We start from the raw sequence: 14,239 nt of genomic DNA on the forward strand, positions 1-14,239 counted from the left end.
TTACAACCCAATTGCTTATTTATACTACTGGATGAAATATTTATTGAAGTAATTTATTAAGAGAACAACTAGTACTGTTTCATTAAAAACCTTGCTAAAGAAAAATTCAGTGGAATAAAAATTTTAGCCAAGGGAAAAAGAGTGCAGTATAAGGTTGACTCCCCTTCAAGTAGACATCGTTGAGTCGTCACATCTTTTGAACTTGACTCATGCCAATATTGTGAACGTGTGTTCTGAAAATAGCAGTTGACAGTGCTTTGGTATAAAGATCAGCAGAGTTGTTGATTGAACGTATCTCAGTTGACAGTGCTTTGGTATAAGGTTGACTCCCCTTCAAGTAGACATCGTTGAGTCGTCACATCTTTTGAACTTGACTCATGCCAATATTGTGAACGTGTGTTCTGAAAATAGCAGTTGACAGTGCTTTGGTATAAAGATCAGCAGAGTTGTTGATTGAACGTATCTCATTTCAATCTGGTTGGCCTTTATGAGATCTTGAGTATATGAGAAGAATCTGATGTTTTCATCTGAAACTGTATCATCTAAATCTTTTATGTACAAGTTTAGCCTGTGTGATTTGTCTACAGTCTCCTTCATGGTTAGTTGAACGTTGTTTAAATTCATATTCCCTTTCAGTCTTTTTCTAAGCTTTACCTACATACCGTTCTTTCCCATCAAACTTATGACCGCTAAGACCGTCTATGGCTTTAGCATCTTGTCTGCATTTATGTTTTGTTCTGTCACTTTTGATACTCTTCTTTCATTTGTACTATGCAAGCTGCATTATCTTCATACATAATTGTTAGACTTTTATCGCGTTCTAGTCGACAAGAATCAGTAATGAGTTGTGTCATTGATCTCGACCAAAAAACATTCCCGAGTAGCTTCATGTAATGCAATCACTTCAGCATAATTTGATGATGTTGCAACAAGTGTTTGTTTTTTAGAACGCCATGATATTGCAGTACCTTCATTTAGGAATACATATCCATTTTGAGATTTAGCTTTATGTAGATCAGATAAATAACCTGCATCTGCATAACCAACCAAATCTTGTTTTGATTTGTTAGAATAAAATAATCCTAAATCAGTAGTTCCTCGAAGGTATCGAAATGTGCGTTTGATCCCATCCCAGTGTCTTTTGGTAGGAGCTGAGCTGAACCTTGCCAACAAATTAACTGCAAAAGAAATGTTAGGTCCTGTACAATTTGTAAGATACATAAGAGCTCCAATTTCACTAAGATATGGTACTTCTGGTCCCAGGATATTTTCATGATCTTCACATGAACGAAATGGATCAGCTTCAACATTGAGTGATCTAACAACCATATGAGTACTTAATGGTTTTTCCTTGTCCATATTGAAACGTTTCAAAATCTTTTCAGTATATGCTGTTTGATGTACAAGTAAACCATCAGGCATATGCTCAATTTGTAAACCAAGGCAATACTTGGTTTTTTCGAGATCTTTTATTTTAATTTCTTTATTTAGAAGTTGAATGGTTTATGGATCTCTTTATTTGTCCTTATGATGTTAAGATCATCAACATAAACAAATATGATTACATATCCGATTGTTGTTTTCTTAATGAAAACAGAGGCGGAGCCACACACATAAGAGTGTGGGCACGTGACACCAACGAATTATCCATGACTTCACACACAAAAAGCCCATCTAATGTAAAAAAATGGGGATATTTTGGAGGTGACCCCATCAACTATATTTGGGCCCACATATGATTATAATATACTCCATATGAAAATTGATCTAAATGTAACTTCTGAGTATGCGTCGGTTTCAATTGATATCAAATATTTGAAAGTATCGATAATAAGTTTTAAACCCCATTAAAGGAATCTCCCATTATAACAAGTTATATATTGATAATAAATTGATTATTAACTAATTTAAATAATTGACTACTCATAAAGTTGATTATCTTTGAGGGGCGAGGGCGATGTTTTTTTTTTTTTTTACTTTTAGCGAGCATGTGAGTGTGTTTTTAGTATTTACATAATCAGGTGAATGATGAATTTTTAAACGGTTGTCTTCTGGTGCTATAGAAAGAGAAACACTTGTTAGTGTAAATGAAACAATTATGGATGGTTATTTGCAAATGAAAGATCGTAGGAGACATTTATGTTGGACAATAATTTGAGTTTTTTTTTTATAGTTAGATATCGTTTGGATGTTAAATTTTATGACTCGATATATTTCAATTTTATTTGGTGACACCAACCCTCTAAAACTCTGGCTTCGCCACTGAATGAAAACACATGGGCAAATAAGATTATTTGCATACCATTTGCTTATCAAGTATTCACTTAATCAGTTATACCACATACGACTCGATTGTTTCAACCCATATAAAGATCTTTGTAATTTAATCGAATACATTTCATTGGGTTTTGCATTTGATGCTTCTAATACCTTAACCCTTCATGTATATTTATGTATATATCACTATCAAGTGATTCATTTAAATAAGTAGTAATAACATCCATGAGATGCATTTCTAAATTTTTATAAACTGCCAGGCTGATTAAGTAATTTCATCCATAACGGGAGATTAAGTTTCCTCATAATCAATTTCTGGTCTTTGGGAGAAATCTTGAGTTACAAATCTAGCTTTTCCTTGTAACTTCATTTTCCTCATTTCTTTTTGGGATAAAAAAATTTATTTGTATTCCATACGTTTCACATCTTTAGGTGTGAGAACGATAGATCCGAAAACTTTTCTTTTATTGAGCGATTCAAATTCAGCTCGTATTGCTCTTTTCCAATTGAGTCCAATCATGTCTATTTTGACATGCAATGACAGATTTTGGTTTCAGATCATCATATTTATTCATGATGTCATTGTAAGATTATATGAAAAATCAATATTAGTCATTTTGTTTCGGTTCCATAATATTGCATAATTTATTGCAATTTATGTATTTACATCGTCAATATTGTCACGACCCTACTTTTTCCGTTATCTTTTTCCGTTAATTATTTAACGACCGTTAACTGTTAGTGTGCCACGTCATTTCTATGACCTATATTATTATTTTTGTAATAATATATATATAATAATTATTATGTGTTATATGAATATATGTATTCATATTTTAATTTATACGTTTCTACGTCTCGCAGATTTCTATCCGGCGAATCTTTTCGGTTTTTGAACCAACGGTCGAGCTTTCGGGATTTTTAAATCCTAATTATTTTAAATATGATATTTTATGATCATATTATTAATAGGTGTATTTATATTTATTTTTCGTCGCGCGTTTGTTATCTTTCCGAAATTTTAATCGCGTAAGCGTGTTTTCGCGTTTCGGGATTCGTTCGGGCTTTCGGGCCATCAGGAATTGCACGTTTTTCAATAATGGACAAGTTGGCCCACTAAGGGGCCCACCCCCATTCAAAATCGGCCGAATATGGGAGGGGGGTGTATCCCTTTGCTTCTCATTTTTGTTTCACATAATTTTAATTCACAAAATTCCCTAAACCTAACTTGCACTTTTTCTCCTCTCTTCTCCCTTCTCCCTAGCCGTCGCCTACCACCACCATTATCATCATCTTCATTAATTTTCAAGCTTGGATCAAGAGATAGCTAGCATAAACGTGTTCCTCTCTTCGTCCTCTACGCGATTATATACTTTGATTCTCGATTTGGGTATAAACCCTAACCCTAGAACTTTTCATTTTTATTTATATTTCTGTATTTTGTGTTTATATTATTAGTATGATGTTTATTAGTTGTTGTAATGTTGTTTGGATGCGTAGAATTACTCGTTTGCATATGTTTTCGGTTTGTAAATTTTGAACAGCAGTTTGATTCGTGTTTTCTGACTTTGTAACGGATATGAATGTTAAAATAAAGTACATAAATGAGTTCCTCTCATCAAGACATTAATTTTAGACTCCAGATTCATGTCGTTTCGATTCCCGGAGCCCTAGATATGCTTAATTTGGTTTTTGTTAAAGATTGAAAGGTGTTCTTGGCATGAACAAGGTTGGGTCCGACTTTGTGACCATCCTTGGTGTCTTTAGGGTGTGTCATTTGGTTAGGACTGATGGTGGGACGAATATTCATGTTCGGGTCACCTAAATCCGAGCCACGGTTCACCCGTTGTGCCTAAATTACTGTTTTGAGTAAATTGATTTTCCCAAGTGTGGTCATGGCTGATATCCACGACCTAGGGACTGTTCTTGGAGTGTCCTTGAGTTCATAATTGTGTTGGGTGGTTTGAGTAGGCGGAAATGCATATGTGGCTCGCCCGAAACCGACACCCGGGGCTCAAGATACGACCCGATGAACTTTTAAACTTAAAACTTATGGTTAATGATTAAACTTATGTTAAAATTAATGGATTTCATTATTAATTAATTACTTATGATAAAAGAAGTAATTATTATTATTTAAAACTTATGATATAAATATTTATTATATCATTTAATTATTAATTATGATTTAATTAACATTTTAATTAAACTTATGATTAATAATACTTTTATTATTAAAGAAAAATACTTATGATAAGTATTAAATTTGTTTTTGAGAAATTATTAAAAGACTTATAATAAAGATTAAATAATTATTTAATTATTATAAGACTTAATTATTATTTAATTATGATTTAATTATTAAATACTTATGATTTAATAATTTTAATTAGAAACTTATGATATGATTAATAATTCATTATTAATTAAAAATACTTATGATATAATTTAAAAATTATTATTATTAATAATACTTATATTATGATTAGTATTTAATTAATTTATTTAAATACTTATGTCGTACTAATTATAACATTTCAACTTATATTAACTTTAATAATTCATTTTATTTAATTAAACTTATGTTAAGACATTATTATACACTTTTGACTTTAGATAACATTATAACCTATGTTATTATTATAACTTACACTTTTCAAATTAATGATGACTATGTTTGACCAAGGTTGACTTTTGAGTTGACTTTCGGTTGACTTTGACTTTCAGTTGACTTCTGTTGACTTTCTAAAAATAGAAACTTTCCAAAAATAGAAACTTTCCAAAAATAGAAAATTTCTAAAAATAGAAAGTGTGTGTCCTTATGCTGTTCCAATCAAACCGATGCTTGCTGAGTAATGTTCTATGTCTACTTGCAACATGTACAATAGCTATCATACTAAGACTTGACCTAAGTTAGTTATTTATTTCGACCTGCTTTATTTATAGGTCGGCGTTGTGATCTTTCTTGATCACTTTACTTTACTTGCTGTTCGCTTGTTTGTGAGATTTCTTCAGTTGCTATTTAAGGTGAGTTATAGTCCCGTTTTTATATACTTTTCAAAGTATACTTTTTGGGATGTGATTACATGCATATTTTTATTTACGGTTAGACACAAGTAACAGTTAAATTTAATTATTCATTGTGAGTTGGACAAAAATATTCCCTAGTCTGGTAACTGTAATCATTGGTTTCTACCGGTGAACGCGAATCCTACGGATAGATCTATCGGGTTTGACAACCCCATTTCGAGCTAGTCGCGCTAGCAATTTGTTTATCGGAATGTTTAGTACTTCGTAATTTGTTGTAGATACACTGTCTAAGTGTATATTTTTATTGTGTTTGGTAAGGGTAAATAAAGGGTTAAGTGGTTACCAGGTGGCTCATTGATAATGGAATAATGTTTAATATTTTCTAACATTTTTAAATCTTGTGGTCTAAAGTTTACTTATTTATTTAAACCTATAATTCACTCAACCTTTGTGTTGACAGTTTACTCGTATGTTTTCACAGGTACTTGAGTTATTTGATGCTTCCGCTGTCGTTAGAAGAGTCTGCATGCATTTGGGCAGATTTTATGAAACTATTTATGAAACTTAAGTTTGCATTCTATTTTGGATAATTTAAATTGTGGGTTTGTTGGCAATGTTTTGTGTCAACTTTTAGTTCATTACTATGGTTGGTTGATTTAAACTACTTAATTGGGTTTGTTTCCTTTTTGGGCAACATTTTGAAATAAAAGAATGCAACTTTGTTTATTTAATTCATTTAAGTTCGATCAAGCTATGGGACCAACTGACGGATCCGTTAAGTGTTTTGACGGGGTCGTCACATGTGGTATCAGAGCTCTGGTTGTAGGGAACTAGGCGGTCTTAATGTGGTCAACCCGTGGTTATTAGGGTGCATTAGAGTCTAGTCTACAGCCCGACCTTTTTGCTATAGCATTAATATGCATTTCATTTCGTATAAGTTATATTATTAGCTTTCATATCTTTTTAGTATGTGGTTTGCGGTTTTGCTGTTTGCAGATGTCGACTTTGAGCGATAACTCTGTTGCTGCTCCTACTCCACCGTCTCCTGCTAGACGCCGTGCTAATCAACCAGCGATCGATGATCCTGTTCATTACTATTTTTCTACCATTACTCATATGAAGCGGGCTTATAATGAGGTGACACGTATTAACGCCCTTAGTGATTGTTTGCGCACTTTGCCACATAATGAAGTTATGGACGAGATCCGTGCCGACATGGGTAACTTTACCACTTTCAAGCATAGGGTTGAGGATGCGAACTGTAAGCGTGATCGAGAAGTTAATGCTAAGTTCGAGGCTCTCGAGAGCACTGTTCGTGTGTTGAAGGAAGAGTTGGATGTTGTGAAAGGGAAGTTGCGTAAGTATGAGGATCCTGCTGAGACTCATGCTGGACCAGCTTATCACACCCGCTCTAAGCGAATGTGATGTGATTATTCATATTGATTATCTATTTCATCAGACTTAATGTCCTTTTCATACATACATTTTGGGTTATGTACGGCGTTTTGCCGAGGATTTTATTAAGATTTTGTTATGGGATATTTTTTTCATTATGTATGGATGGTTATTTTTATGACGTCTATTATCATATTTTATTTCTGATATTATGGCTCTTGGCATGTTATATTATGCGTAATATATGTTCATGTATGTTAGGTGCTATGTATGTTGTATGATGTTATCATAAAATATGTATGCATGTGATGGTTATTTCTATAACAATCATAACTGATGTCGAACGAGGTGTATATAAAATAGTTATTAATTTTAGCAGAAAACACTATTAAATACGATACAATTTTACACAAGATATTTATTTATTTATAGAATGGATATACTTAAACCTTGCTACAACACTTATAGGCAGTGTACCTAATCGTACAGTAGTGTAGTTTTTAGTAAGTCCGGTTCGTTCCACAGGGAAATCTTTAAACAAAGCTCAACGCTATATTAGTTTACTTTTATAAAAATACAAATATATATTTAAGTAATATTATTATTATAAAGGGGGTTTTTTACCGTTTAATGACCGGTTTGTCGATTTTAAGATTTTAGTCGCAGTTAAAACCTAATGTAAAATATAAAATAAATACAAAACTTAAATTAAAGCGTAAAGTAAATAACGATAATGAAATTGCGAATAATAAAAATGCGAGAAAATAAAATTGCGATAATTAAAAAGTACGATAATTAAAAGTGCGATAAAATAAAATAACAATAAATAAAAGTGCGATAATTAGAAGTGCAATTAAATATAAAATAAAGGAAATTAAATATGAAATAAAAGAATTATGCTTATTTAAACTTCCGTAATCATGATGTTTGACGTGTTGATTTTAGTTTTATGCCCATGGGTTAATTGTCCTTTGTCCTGGATTATTTAATATGTCCGTCTGGTTTTTGTCCATAACAGTCCATCAGTCATAAATATAAAGTACAAGTGTCCTTGTCAAATTATTATTATACCCGAAGTTAAATATTCCAACTAATTGGGGATTCGAATTGTAACAAGGTTTTAATACTTTGTTTAATGAATACACCAGGTTATCGACTGCGTGTAAACCAAGGTTTTACTACTTTGTTAACAATTACACCAATTACCCTTGAATGTAATTTCACCCCTGTTTTAATTATTCTAGTAGCTATTAATCCATTCCCGTGTCCGGTTAAATGAACGATTATTCGTACATATAAATACCCCGCCCATCGTGTCCGATCGAGTGTAGATGGTAATTTATAGGGACGCCCAATTGTAAATCTTTATATTAACATTAACAAATTTTCATTTAGTTAAACAAATATAAAGCCCATTAATAGCCCATAGTCTAGTTTCCACAAGTGTCGTTCTTTTGTCCAAACCCCAATTATGGTACAAAGCCCAATTACCCAATTTTAGTAATTAGCCCAACATCATGATTACTTCGTTTTAAATAAGCATAATAATAACTTAGCTACGAGACATTAATATAAAAAGGTTGAACATAACTTACAATGATTAAAAATAGCGTAGCGTTACACGGACCGAATTTCGACTTACACCCTTACAACATTCGCTAACATACCCTTATTATTAGAATTAAAATTAAAATTAAAATTAAAATATAAATTATATATATATATTACTCGTATGAATGAGAAGAAAAAAGATATGAAATTTGATCAGAATTCGGTTGGCTTTATAGCCAGAGTTGAAAATTGGGGCTCCGCGACTCGCGGCAAAATGCCCTTAAAACTCCGCGAGTCGCGGAGATATATTTACAGCTCACACCCTTGGAGTTTCTTGCTGCCGACGGTTTTTAATATATATATATAATATATATATAATTAATATAATTAATTATATATTATATTATATTTATATACATAGTTAACTTGTAATTTTTAGTCCGTTGCGTCAAGCGTTAAGAGTTGACTCTGGTCCCGGTTCCGGATTTTCGAACGTCCTCGCGTACAATTTAATATCTTGTACTTTGCGTTTTGAATCTTGTACTCTTGTGATTTCGAGATGTTTCTTATCAATAATTGGAACCTTTTTGATTGTCTTTTGTTCTTTTGAGCTTTTTGGTCGTTTGCGTCTTCAATTCGTCGAATCTGTCTTTTGTCTTCACCTTTTATTATTTAAACGAATATCACTTGTAAATAGAACAATTGCAACTAAAAGCTTGTCTTTCTTGAGGAATAATGCTATGAAATATATGTTCGTTTTTAGCATTATCAAATATTCCCACACTTGAGCGTTGCTTGTCCTCAAGCAATATTGTCTTGAAATACTAGAATCACTTCTTTATTCTTCACACTTTGTACATCAGTGATTTCTATACGGCGGTATAAACTATGGTAGTAACGATATGGTTTACAGTCCCACATGACTATAAAAATTTAGATCCATTAAGGAAATTGGATCTTTATGAAAACATTTGATCTTTTGAAAATTAAATCTAGTTTTTACCCTATATAAGTTTTCCGGAATAACCCTTTACCGGTGTTTGCAAAATATTTTTGTGGGTTTGGTGGGTTTCAGATTTGAAAATTTTAGCTCAAAACTTGCGGTTTTGTGTCACCCACTTGCTAACCTTGTATTTGGAAAGCAACACGTCCAGTTTACTTGTTCCGTATATTACCTTTCGGCAAACTACCGTCCGGTTGTAAAGGAAAGCGTTGAACAAGCAACTGTTAAGGCAATGTCCCGTGACATGCTTTTGATTATGGTCTATAACGTGTCGGACGCAATTACTATCCTTGGTAGGAGCAATAGTAAAGCTCACCCTTATAATTTTTCGGTCTGGCACAAGGTCCTGTCTTTGACCATGCTATGCAACCACCGTTCTTACGGTTGACACCCGATTTAGTTCAGGTGACCTAATGAATTCCAGGTGAATTCCTAGGATTTTACGTTCAATGGTAATGAACGCATTGAAAATAGGGTTTTCAGAAAACAAATCGGTTTGTATTTTTGATCAAAATATTTTCTCGTTCAAGCTCGAGTTTAGATATCATTGAATTCCATGAGTTTGAATTCTCAATCTTTAAGGTCAATCTCTAGGATTGAGTAATATCAGTCTTAAAAGCTGATTTTTAATCTTTAAGGAGATTATCCTTTCTGGGGATCTGATTCATTAGTCTTATCCAGCTAATTTGCATGGTGCCCCCCCATTGTACGAGATAAATCCTTCTCATGGTTAGGATAAATCTGACCACTTGGCGACCCTGTTTAATGCTGAGGTCCGTGGATTTCCTGCTGATTTTAGAGATGACTTTTCTAGATTTTTCGTCAACCTACAGCTGGTCTGGACGACAACTTCTTGACCTAAATCAAGAAGTGCGTGTCTTTTTCGGAAGACTTTACTTCCTTTTAATGATGGAATTGATTCATCGTGTAGATCCATCTCTTCTTTTCTTTCATCGGGTAAAACAGTTTAGTTTAGTCCAAAGCAAAAGTATTTTCAGTTATTTGTTACAGATATATGTGACATATGTTAAGATAACTTGGTAAATTTTCCCACACTTGGCTTTTTATTTTCCTTTTTATCGTCCTCTATTCCATTTTAAATGAATTTTAACATTTTAGTTTGTTTCTCAATTTATGTCCTTTCCGAGGTAACAATAATTTCGGTGTTAAAACCTAGTTTTATCGTTCATAAATATGTATAAACATGATTTTGAATTCATTTAATTGAAAATTTTGAAAAATTTTACTAGCATTGGGTAGTCAGTATATAAGACTAGGGCTGTTCTTTTTTATCAGAGAGCACTAGATTCTAATACAACTACTGCTTTACTAGTATTTTTAATGGTAACCAAGTGTTTAATATAAAAATTTTAAAATCCGAAAGAATTTAACCCCTTCCCACACTTAAGATCTTGTAAGACAAAATTACTCCCGTCGTCCTTGAACATATACCAAAATTACAGGCGTCGTCCCTAAACCTTTTTTTTTGCGCTCGTCGTCACTGAACTTGCATTTTATAACTTGTGTCGTCCTTCCGTCTAGTTGCCGTCACTTTCCTCCGTTAACCCTCAGCATATGCCATACATGTGAGGGCAATTATGTCATTTTGACTCTTTTTAATATTTCAGGGACGACGGAGGTAATATTATCTTTCTTCCCTTATTTTCATCTTTCCTCCCCAATATTATTTACTGCTACTATACAAATTAGAAATAAAAAATCAGATTCATCTTATGTTACTGTACATCATCTTCATGGAACCAAAAAATCAGATTTGATTATTCATGTATCTCATCACGAATTGATTACAGAAATTCGTTCCTTATACGATCCTAACCTTCGTGCATCATCGGATCAAAGTAACAACAACAGATTCATGATAAATTCGATCGTGTTTTTCATTCTTCAAAAAGTCAAAGTGATTTGAGCTCCGGATCGTTTTTAGAACGAAATCGAGAAAAGTAAAAGTGCAGATCTCTTCATTTTCATTTGGTGAACGTGTTTGCAAAATCTCAAATCCAAACATGAAGATTTGAGTTCGAATTTCGGAGTCAAAGGTTCGGATTCAAAAGTCAACAAAAATTCATAAATCCAATTCGTGCGAATGTTGATGTTTCATGTTGAGATTCTGATTGTCGAGTATTACATGATGGATTTGTAACATATTTCATCAAGGAATCGTGCTTTAAAACATCCTAAATCAAAAGTTCAATTATGATGGTTTCTTGATTTCCTAATAAACAATCAGAAGAAAAAGATGTAATTGGGGGAATTGAAGTTGGGTTTGTACTAAATATGGAAGATGGTTTACGTTGGTAACAGAAAGGAGAGTTTTTGTTGGTTTATTATTATTATTATTAAAACTAGAATTAAAATTAAAATTAGGGAAAAAGGGGAAGTTCCATGAGTGTGTTTTTAGTATCATTTCAGTTGAAGAAGAAGAGGCTAAATGGTCTGAGGTTCTATTGTTACCAATTACCAATATGATAATGACTACCTTAACTGCAAGTTCCAATTCAGTTTTTTTTTTTTTTCCTTTAATAACATAGGAAAAATGCCCTTGTCTTCTGCGAATTTGATGTTCATCAGGTTCACGAAGTCGGAGGTCTTGAAGATACAGATGAACAAATTCGATGATGGAAAAAAAAGACCCAAAATTGAGAACATATTTTTTTCACGAACACACTAATGTCAAACCTTTCAAGTTTTAGATGTTGATTTGTTTGCAGGGTTCTTGATTTTAATGTTAGGGTTTTAGATTTAGGAGTAAAAGGGAAAGGGTAAGAAAATGGGTTTTAAAAGAGAAAGGAGAAAAAAAGAAAAAAGAAAAAAAAGAAAAGATAAATTGAAGTATGTTACGCCGGTCGTCCTTGAACTATAAAAGATTCAAAAGACTAAAATACCCTCACATGTATGGCACATGCTGAAGGTTAACGGAGGAAAGTGACAGCAACTAGACGGAAGGACGACACAAGTTATAAAATGCAAGTTCAGTGACGACGAGCGCAAAAAAAAAAGTTTAGGGACGACGTCTGTAATTTTGGTATATGTTCAAGGATGACGGGAGTAATTTTGTCATCTTGCAATGCCCTCATTTGCAAGAAATCAGTAACAATTTAAATTATTGAGGGTGATTTGTGTGAAAATGATTAAATTTTTACCAAAGTTTCCAAATATATTGGCGTTTGTTTGCTGAATGATAAATGGTGCACATCATTTGTTCATTCCGTCTTGTTGTTATTTCACATATATTTTGCATCTTGTCGTCAAAATTAGTTGCTTTTGCTGAACTTAATGCCAGTCTTTGAAAATGCGTTGTTTCACCCTGTTGTGTACATAAGACAAACTGCAAACATATATACATATTTTTGAAGTTTGGTTTATTACCCCACATTCAAAAATTATTAAAATCTAAGAATAAAAGTTAGAAATTATAAAAATGATTACAATATTAACAAAAATATTAAATGTATCAATAATTACAAATTACAAAATAAAAAAAAATAAGTAAACTAAGGATGATATTGGTACCAATAGGGGTTCCACGCATAACCATAAGTGCTATAGAATGCTTCGGTAGGGTCATACGTAGGATATGGTGGCTGCATCTCTATCGACCAAGGAGGGAAGACGGGTTTTGGTGTAGGAATATAGTTTCTACCTATATGTTGGCAATGCGCTATGATCTGGTTCTGATGAACTTGCCAATCTTCAAATGCTCTCTGTCTAGCATTTTCGTATTCCTGAGAAGCTATAAACCTATGCATTTCTTGCATCTCATTCCCCCCTCCTACATTACCTTGCTCCTGGTTTCTCTCTACCTGTGGATGTCTACCATTGTATCGTACTGCGGCGTTATTTCGCCGCTTCAAAACTTTCGCACCATGGTATACATTTAAACCTATAGTGTCGCGGGGTTCCGGCTCTTCTACTAATAATCCCCCCCCGACTTATATCCACACCGAGATATTCACCAATCAAAGTAATAAAAATACCACCTCCTATTATGCTATGTGGACGCATCCCCCGAACCATAGCTGATAAATAATAACCCACACAATATGGTATACTTACAGCGCTGTGTGGGTCTCGAATACACATATGGTAAAACAAATCTTGTTCATTTATCTTTTCTTTGTTTTTACCCCTTTGTGTAATCGAATTAGCTAAAAACCTATGTATTACTCTTAATTCGGCTCTATCTATATCCAAATAAGAGTAGTTTCCCCCTTTGAAACGGTGATGGCTTGTCATTTGACTCCACACACCGTGTGTATCAAAATTCTCATCTATCTTTCTACCGTTTAGTATCAATCCTCTACAATCGGCAGACGCTAACTCCTCAGGCGTATATATACGTAAAGCCTGAGCCATGTCCAGTAAAGACATGTGGCGCATCGAACCGCCTAACAAAAATCTAATAAAAGAACGATCGGTTAAACTAGCTACCCGATCATTCAACTCTATACTACATAACAACTCTTCACACCATACTTTATATACAGGTCTGCGTATGGTGAATAAATATATCCAGTCATTAAAAGAAGAATTACCATACCTCTGTACCAGTAATTCCCTAATTGGCCCGGCCAATTCTACAGCTTCTAAGGGTCCCCATTCTATGACCCTCGGTACCTCAACAACCTTGGAATGAAGAGTATGCAAACCCCGTTGATATTTTGGATAATCTATCCAAAGTCTGTCAAATCTCAGGTTCGGGTGCAACTGTTCCAAGTGCATATCTGAAAAGGTCATGACTGGATGAGGTACATCCTGCTTGTAGTAGTTATCTACCTCCTGTTGTTCCAAATTCTCAGCAGGAGCATGGCGGGCTTGGGATGAAGATTCACCCCTTTCATTCTGCAAAACACATCAAACACAAATTTTGTGCATCCAAATATGCATTAGTGTCAGCAAAATCATCAATTAAAATAATTACAATGACATTATCAATTTATATCAAACTTAAGCTTATTTTCACAT

This window comes from Rutidosis leptorrhynchoides, chromosome 10, assembly GCF_046630445.1.
Source record: "Rutidosis leptorrhynchoides isolate AG116_Rl617_1_P2 chromosome 10, CSIRO_AGI_Rlap_v1, whole genome shotgun sequence".
Lineage (NCBI taxonomy): Eukaryota > Viridiplantae > Streptophyta > Magnoliopsida > Asterales > Asteraceae > Rutidosis > Rutidosis leptorrhynchoides.